The sequence below is a fragment of the Petaurus breviceps genome, unplaced genomic scaffold, assembly GCF_028583685.1.
Source record: "Petaurus breviceps papuanus isolate PSGF00001 unplaced genomic scaffold, PetGlider_PUasm1.0 189, whole genome shotgun sequence".
NCBI lineage: Eukaryota > Metazoa > Chordata > Mammalia > Diprotodontia > Petauridae > Petaurus > Petaurus breviceps.
The window spans coordinates 8,500,710-8,510,200 of record NW_027185809.1 but is presented as its reverse complement, the minus strand read 5'-3'; positions in this window follow the sequence as shown (position 1 = coordinate 8,510,200).

Genomic DNA, 9,491 nt, shown 5'->3' with positions numbered 1-9,491 from the left:
GGAGCTGGGATTAAAACCAAGAATCACCTACCCAGCAAAACTGAGTACCATGTTTCAGGGGAGAATATGGTCATTCAGTGGAATAGAGTTCTTTCAAGTGTTCTTGCTGAAAAAAAACAGGGATGAATAGAAAATTTGACATTCAGATACAAGAAACAAGAGAAGCATGAGAAGATAAACAGGAAAAAGAAACCATAAAGAACTTATCAAAGTGGAACTATTAACATTCCTACATGGAAAAACAATAACTGTAACTGATGAAACTTTTCTCAGTATGAAAATAGTTGAAGGGAATATTATATATATATATAATCAGAGGGCATACAGGAGTATGAATACATATGTGAATGTGTGTATATATGTTTACAGGTAGACATAGATAGAGGGCACAGGACCAATTTAATAGGAAAGGATGATACTTAAAAGGTGAAATTCAGAGGTGAGAGAGGAATATAATGAGAGGAGATGGGGAGACACAGAATGGGGTAAACTCTCATATGGAAGAGGCAAGGGAAAATGGTTACAATGGAGAGGAAGAATAGGAAGGCAAAAGGGAATGGGTCAACCTTATTCTCATTGTATTTGGCTTGGGAAGGGAATGAAATACACACTAAATAGGGTATCTCACCCTACAGAAGAGTAGGGTGGAAGGGTATGAGAGGGGGGATGATTGAATGGAGGGCAGGCTGGGGGGAGGGAAGTTGGAAGCACCCACTTTTGAAAAGGGACAGGATCAGGGGCGGCCAGGTGGCTGAACAAGTAAAGAGCACCAGCTCCAGTGTTGGGGATCGAATCCAGGCTCAGACACTTAGCACCACACCCAGAAATAATTGGCCATGTAACTTTGAGCAAGTTACTTAACCCTGATTGCTTAAAAAGAAAAAGAAAGAAAAGGGACAGGATCATAGTGGAGAATAGGACTAGTGGGAGGTGGGATAGGAGGGAGGGAAATATAGTCAGTCTTTTACAATATCAACTACGTTAATGTTTTGCATAAGCTACACATTCAGCTATACTGAACTGCTTATTTTTCCAGTAAGGGTGGGTGCAAGGGAGGAAAGGAATGATTTTGTAATTCAAAGTTTTAAAATAAAATGTTTAAATATATATACTATTATATAATAAAATATTATATAATAATACTATTATATAATTATTATATAATATACTATTATATAATAATTATATAATATACTATTATATAATAAAATATTATATAATAAAAATATATACTATTAATAATACTATTTTACATGTAATTGGGAAATAAGATATACAGGCACTGGGGCATAGAAATCCACCTACTGGAAAAGTCAAAGGGGGTATGAGAAAAGATATGGGAGAGAGCAGATTGGAGGAGGGACTCCTCCAATACTGTAGGACTGCTATTTTGGGGCAGTGGGTAGGGGGAAAATGGGGAGAAAATGTGTAATTCAAAATCTGGCGGAAATGAATGATGAAAATCAGAAGTTAATAAAGCATTTGAAAAACAATAGTGTTTGCAGATTCTAATTACCCTCTTCCCCAATCTGCCCTCCTTTCTATCATCCCCCTCTTATCCCCTTCTGCCCTATTTTCCTGTAGGGAAAGATACCCAATATATAATATAATCTAATAACACACAAGAGTATGTATGTTATTCCCTCATTAGGCCAAATTTGATGAGAGTAAGGTTGACCCATTCCCTTTCACCTTCCTGCTTTTCCCCTCCATTGTAACAGTTTTCTCTTGCCTCTTTTATATGAGATAATTTACCCTAATCTATCTCTCCCTTTTTCCTTCTTCCAATATATTCCTCTCTCACCTCTTAATTTTATTTTTTAGATATCATCCCTTCATATTCTATTCATCCCGTGCCCTCTATGTATATATGTACATACATATGCACACACTCACATATATATTTATACATACATAAACCCTCCTACACATACATATGGATGCATGTATACATACACACACACATATATACACTTATATATTCCCTTCAACTATCCTTATACTGAGAAAAGTCTTATGCGTTACAATGACCATATTTCCACGTAGGAATGTAAATAATTCAACTTCAATGAGTTCCTTATGATTTCTTATCCTGTTTACCTTCTCATGCTTCTCTTTTTTGTGTTTTTGAAAGTTATATTTTCTGTTCAGCTCTGGGGTTTTTTTCCATCAAGAATGCTTGAAAGTCCTCTATTCCACTGAATGACCATATTTTCCCCTGAAACATGATACTCAGTTTTGCTGGGTAGGTGACTCTTGGTTTTAATCCCAGCTCCTTGGACCTCTGGAATATCACATTGCAAGCCCTTTGATCCCTTAATGTAGAAGCTGCTAGGTCTTGTGTTATCCTGATCATGTCTCCACAATACTCAAATTGTTTCTTCCTGACTTCTTGCAGTATTTTCTCCTTGAACTGGGAACTCTGGAATTCAGCTACAATATTAGTAGTTTTCTTCTGTGGATCTTTTCCAAGAGGTGATTGGAGAATTCTTTCAATTTCTATTTTACTCTCTAGTTCTAGAATATCATGGAAATTTTGCTTGATAGTTTCTTGAAAGATGGTGTCTAGGCTCTTTTTTAGATCATGGCTTGCAGATAGTCCAATAATTTTTAAATTATCTCTCCTGGATCTATTTTCCAGTTCAGTGGTTTGTCCAATGAGACATTTCACATTGCCTTCTATTCTTTTGTTTGTTTGCATCTGTTTTATAGTATTTTGATTTCTCATAAAGTCATTAGCTTCCATTTGTTCCAGTCTAATTTTGAGGGAATTATTCTCTTCAGTGAGTTTTTAAAATTCCTTTTCCATCTGACAAATTTGTCTTTTTAAGGTATTCTTCTCCTCATTGACTTTTTGGGCTTCTTTGCCATTTGGGTTAGTCTGTTTTTTAAGGTGTTATTTTCTTCAGTATTTTGGTGGTATCCTTTAGCAGGCTGTTGACTCACTTTTCATGATTTTCTTGCATCATCCTCATTTCTCTTCCCAATTTTTCCTCCATTTCTCTTACTTGATTTTCAAAATCCTTCTTGAGTTCTTCCACGGCCTGTAACCAATTCATATTTTCTTGAAGGCTTTTGATGCAAGAGTTCTGACTTTGTTGTCTTCCTCCCATTCCATGGATCCTTTTTGTCCCCAAAAAAGGATTCTATGGTCTGTTTGTGCTTCCTCTGCTTGCTCATATTGCCAGCTAATTACTTGACTTTTGAGCCCTTTGCCACGGAAGAACTCTGCTTCCAGATTACAAAAAGCTATGTCCCAAATTGCTGGGGTTTTCACAGCTCCTGGAGCTATTAGGAGAGCACCCTCTCTGTAGCCCCCACAAGCTCTGTCACACTGGCCACCCACCCCAGGACAACCACCCAAGACCACAATCCAGATCCAAGTAGGTTAAAGCAAGAGCAATTACCCTCTGAATGGTCACTTGGTCCCCCTACAATCTGCAGACCAGGAGCTCTGGAGGCAGCAGCTGCAGCTGCCGCACCTCCATCGCTTCTCTTCCTGGGGGCAGTGGCCGGACCATGTTCTCCTCCACCCAGTTCCAACAGAGTTCCTAACTGACCTTTTACTTTCTTTTTGGCATGTATGGGTTGAAAAGTCTAGAAGCTGCTACAGCTGCTGGTGGTTCACTCTCCTGAAGTCTGCTCTGGCTGGTTGGAGCTGTCCCAGGGCCAGAACCACACGGCTCATGCAGGACTGTGCTTAGCTTCCAGCTCCATGAGATAAATCCTTCCTCTCAGACTGCAGGGCTGCCTTCAGTGGGAGATTTGTTTCTGTCTGTCACTTTGCTGGTTCTGTGGCTCTAAAGTTTGCTTAGTCATTTTTTTACATGTATTAGAGGTGGTAGGAGCTGGAGCTGTGGGGAAGTCCTGTTTTTACTCCACCATCTTGGCTTCCCCCCTACCCCCTGCAGTATCTTTTAAAGAATGTGCAGGGCTGAAAACAAAATGTTCCATTTTAATGCACTTAACAAACAATTATTGAGTATGCTTTCAGTTTGAATCCTGGATCTGCCACTTCCTACCTGTGTGAATCTGGGTAAGTCATTTCCTTGTTCGAGGGCTCCATTTCTTTGTGAAATAAGGGGTTGTGACACTTTATTCTCTGATTTCCCTTCTGCCCCTAAATCTATGATTCTATAGCTCAGATTCTCACAATTCTCACAGTCCTACTTCTAATATGTGAAAAACACTATGAACAAGCAATAATTTTGTTTCAGCAATAATCACACATGTGAGTTTCTGACATTAGACTAACTTAGAACATCTGATTTTGAATAGATAAAACCAGACTCATCTGTTTTTTTCATCTTTAGTTAATTCTCTGTCAGTAGAGTACTAGATTTTGTAAAATACATGCATATTTAATTTCTCTATTGTTTGTGTTTTTAATTCTTTGGTTTTAAGAATGAGTATTATTCCAAAGAAATAGGCAACCATTCTAGCTCTTAAATAGCACATTTCACTGACTGTTAGAGATATTGTAGCAGGTGTAGTTCAGTGACACTGCCCTCATTGCTCTTCCTTTCACACAACACTCCATCTCCATTATAAAATATATATTTTCATTGGCTGTCCCCAATGCCTGGATTTCACTCCCTTCTTTTCTCTACCTCCTGGTTCCTATGGCTTCCCTCAGCTCTGAGCTAAAAATCTTACCTTCTGCAAGAAAGATTTCTTAGTTTCTTAATATAAATGCCTTTTCTGTGATTATTTCCAGTTTATCTTGAATAAATTTTGTTTGTATGTTTCCTACCCTCATTAGAATGTGAATTCCCTTTGTATTCCTAGCACTTGGCATCATATTTGGTATATAGTAAGCATTTAATAAATTCTCCATGAATTGCAGTAGTTGTTGCTTAGGAAAGTCAAATATTTCAATCATTATTCAACTCCACAATGAAACAGGATCAGTTCGTTGTACCAAATTGAAAAGGCAAGTGCGGTCAAAAATGAAAAATAATGTCAAGAACTAACAAAACAACCTAATCAATCCTCAGCAAAATAAGCAAAGATCATAAGAGGAACCTGGTAGGTGGAGGGATTGGCATTAATTTCTTTATAGGACTATGCAGGCTTCCTTCTAGAAGTTGAAGCAACAGTAAGGAGACTAGAAAAAAATACTGCTAACCGTTGCAATGAAGAAAAATTCTTATGGACAAAACAATACAAAGACTAGTCATGAAAATAGGATAAGGTCATTTTTACTGATGATACTCATTTTTTCATTAGAAATTATAGTAAAATAATCGTTTTAAAAAAGGTCAAAGTGGGCCTTTAAGATCTGAATTTCTTCAGAGCAAAGTCAAATATCCATCTAAAAAAGTTGGGGAGATTTCTCACTTTCAGGGGGCCCAGAAATCTCCCTATTTTGATGTAATTACAAACAAAATTGTTCCAAAATAATAAAAATTCCTACATGGAGAAGGAGTACTGCAACACAACCTTGTAGCATATACTCTATGTCACAAAAGTCTAATAAATGAATTCAAAAGATTGAGATAATCCTGTTTCAATGGCCTGTTCTCCATGGCTCATAGTCAAGGTACACTTGGGAAAATGGATGACTCCTCATAGGCATGCTTAATATTTAATGTAATAAAAGTGTCATTTCAAAAAGAAGAATTAAAATGTCAAAATCTTGTGAGCTGAATGCCAAATCATGAAAAAAACAAATGATGGCAGCAAAAGAAGGAAATGTTGCAGTATCAAAAGTTGTCTAAAGGTATAAAAAGTTATAAGGCTGATTGTATGTCAGTAAATTGAATTATTATCCCAAGTCATTTGTACACCACTCTATGGGTGAGGCATTGGGTTAAGCAGTTGGCATACAAAGACAAATATGGGCAAATATCCTGAAAAAGGAGTGACTGAAACAGGAAATGTTGTTTGATGACTAAGACAAGTAGCTCCTGAGATGACCGAGTCAATTAATGAGAGCAAACACAGTGATGGAACAGGCCTTTTATAAGTGTCTTGTGCAATTGGTTACCTGCCTAGACATATACAGTTTGGGAAGATAACAGTAATAACAAATTTATTAAGTGTCTACCATGCACAGAGCACTTTACTGGGTACTAGGGGAGAAGCAAAGTTTACATAAGGCAAAACTCTTGCCCTCATAGAGCTTTCAGTCAATAAGGTAAAGTCACCTACATAGATAACCATAATATGAAATGTTATGCAACGAGTATATTAGATATAAAACAAAGGCCAAGAAAGATTTGAAGGAAAGATTGGTACTGAACACAAGGCTTAAGAAAGAATTTTTTCTGGAGAATAGCAGATATCCACAGAAAAGATTCATGCCAGAAGGATTGAAGGGGCATCTTCCCTTCTCCTAAGTGAGAAAGAAGAAGGCCAAAGACAATGCACAGTAGAAAAAAAGATAGAGCTCTCAGATAGTCTGGACACATGGAACACAGAGTTAGCTAAAAGTGACCATGTTTTCAGGCAAATGCTGAGATCATCCCACAGATACCATGGGACCCATGATGAGAGGTGTTGTTGGCCTGCTGAATCCTGCAGAAATATTCTAGAGATGAGGACATAAGATGAGAGTGAAGGAGGGACCATAGACGTAGAGTGAAATTGTGGTCAGACTCTAGAAGGGAAACACACAGTGTCTGCTTCACCAAGGCCTTGTATTCTGCTCACATTTCTGGGACTCGGAAAGCCTTGCTAAAGTGGCTGTTTTCTTTCTGTTCTTTATTGCATTTAATAAACCTGTTCTATGATTAATGCTTTTGTTAACCCCTTTGCTTGTAGGGGAAGAGGAGTTCTTTGAAGGATCCTTTCCTATAATTCTCTTGTTTGAGAAGTATGAATAATAATGGCCTTTATATAGAATTGTAAATTTTTGCAAAGCACTTTAAAGTGTTACCTCATTTGATCTTCACCACAAATCTAGGGGAAAGGTGCTATTATTATCTCCATTTTACAGATGAGGATATTGAGGCAGACTGGTTAAGTGACTTTCACAGGGTAATACAGTTAATATAGATCTGAGGCCAGATCTGAACTCAGGTCTTCCCAACACCAAGTCGAGCCCTTTATCCACTTCCTCACCTAGATGCCTAAGATTTATCCTAATGTTCCAATGGGGAAGTCTGAGTAAGGAGGCAAAATGACAAGAGTCTCTAAGACTGAGTCCAGTCTTTCTGCCAGAAGTCAAGATCTGACACAACCACCTCTACCACCTCGTAACTATATAGCATCACAGAGTTACAAAGCCTTTCCACAGCCGTTCCCTCATTTTGTCCTCATAATGGCCCTCTGAGGGAGAGAGGACAGAAATCATTATTTTCATACAATAGCTAACATTCATATAGACTTCTTTAAGGTTTATAAAATTATATATATATGTAGATGTATATATGATTGTATTTATGTATTATACCATTTGATCCTCACAATAATCTTTTGAATCAGGTGCTCTTATTATCCCCATTTTTCAAATAAGGAAAGTGAGTCTTAGAGGGGTGAAGTGACTTGCCCAAAATCACACGGCTAGTGAGTATTAAAGGCAAGATTCAAATGCAGTCTCCAAATCTAACCTTCTATTGTTTACTAACTATATCATATGGCATATGAGAACCAGAACAATAATCCTGTGAGGTTCATATTATTCATTAGACTGCCAGAATCCCAGAATTTTAGATTTGGAAGGAAATGGAGTGGACATCTAGTCTAATTCCTCATCCCAAACAAATTCCTTCTACAATGTATTCATTTGTTTGTCCAGTTTCAATTCACAGAACTCCACTGAGGAAGAACCCACCATCTCCCCAGAAAGTTCCTCTTGGATAGCTCTAATTACTAGGATGCTTCTTCCCAACATCAAGACTAAATTATTTTATTCCATTATGTTTTGGAAATGCTTGTTTTATTCCATGAATTAAAAATAAACTAATTTTTAAAAATACTAAATTAACCTCTTTGTAACTTCCACTATTGCTCCTTGTTTCCATTCCTACCAGGGCCAAACAAAACAAGTCTGATCTGCTTTCTACATGACAGCCCTTCATATGCTCAAACACACCTACCATGTTGCCTGAGTCTTCTCTCCTCCAGGCTAAAACTATTCTTTTGACCTATCCTTATATGGCATGGATTCAAGGTCCTTCACTATCCTGATTGCTATACTCTGGATGCTCGCCAGCTGTTTCTGAGGCATTCCTAAATTTTGACTCCTAAAACTAAAAACAGTCTTCCAGATGAAGTTTAAATTCACCCATATGGCAAATGCTCAAGGAGGTGTCATGACAAGCACATAGTGATGCAGTCACAGATTTAGAAGGGGAAGAGACTTCATCTATGATTCTTTACTTGGTTCTATATGACCTATTTCATAAGAGATTGTAACATGATATTTTAGTCACATTTTACTGTGTTATATTTCTTGGTGTTCATTGCATATTCCTCCTAATAGATGCTAAGCTCTTTGAGGACAGAGATTATACTTTTTGATCTTTGTATCTCCGATATCTATCCTATCACACATTTATCCCTCCCTATGATTCCCTAGTTTCCCAAGAATTTCCTGTTTTCTGCAAGGATCAGCTCAAGCAAGCTTTGCACGAAAGGGCTTTCTTAATTCCTACAGAGCGACTCCCTCTAAAATTGTCCTGCATTAATAAATATTGTAATATCTTGCACTATGTATATTTTGTATTATTAAAGTATTTTGTACAAATATGCATATGTAGATATGCATAACTACTCATATCTATACATCTATGTATGTACAAGTATGTACTTATATATACATAGATCCTTAGATATTATACACACAGATATGTGTATATACACATATGTACATATATTTAAAGATATTGTACATGTATACTTATACCTGTTGTTCAGTCATTTTCAGTCAAGTCCAACTCATCATGACCCCATATGAAGTTTTCTTGGCAAAGATGCTAGACTCGTTTGCCATTTCATTATCCAATGCATACTTATACATAAGTATATATACAGATATATATGTGCAAAATTAATAAATATGTATGTATACCTATATACAAAAATGTGTATATGTTTATATATAAATATGTGTATATGCAAAATAAATGAAAGTAATTTCAAGAGGAGTCATTAGTAGCTGTGAAGACCAAGAAAAGCTTCTTTCAATATACATTAATACATATGTGTGGGAGTGTGTGTGTGTGTGTGTGTGTGTGTGGCTTCCCCCAACAGAATGTAAACTCTTTGAAGATAGGGATTGTTTGGTTTTTGTCATTGTATCCCCAGTCTCTAACTCATAAATTCTGTTGATTAATTGATTAGATATCCTCTAATCCAACCCCATTATTTTACCAATGAAGAAGCTGAGGCCTACAGATACAAAGCCACTTGCCCAATATTACCAAGGAAGTGAGTGGCAGTCTCACTCACACACACACACACACACACACACACACACACATAGAACTTTAACCCAAATTCTCTTGCCTCCAAACTTTCTATCCCCAACATCACACTGCCCTTTC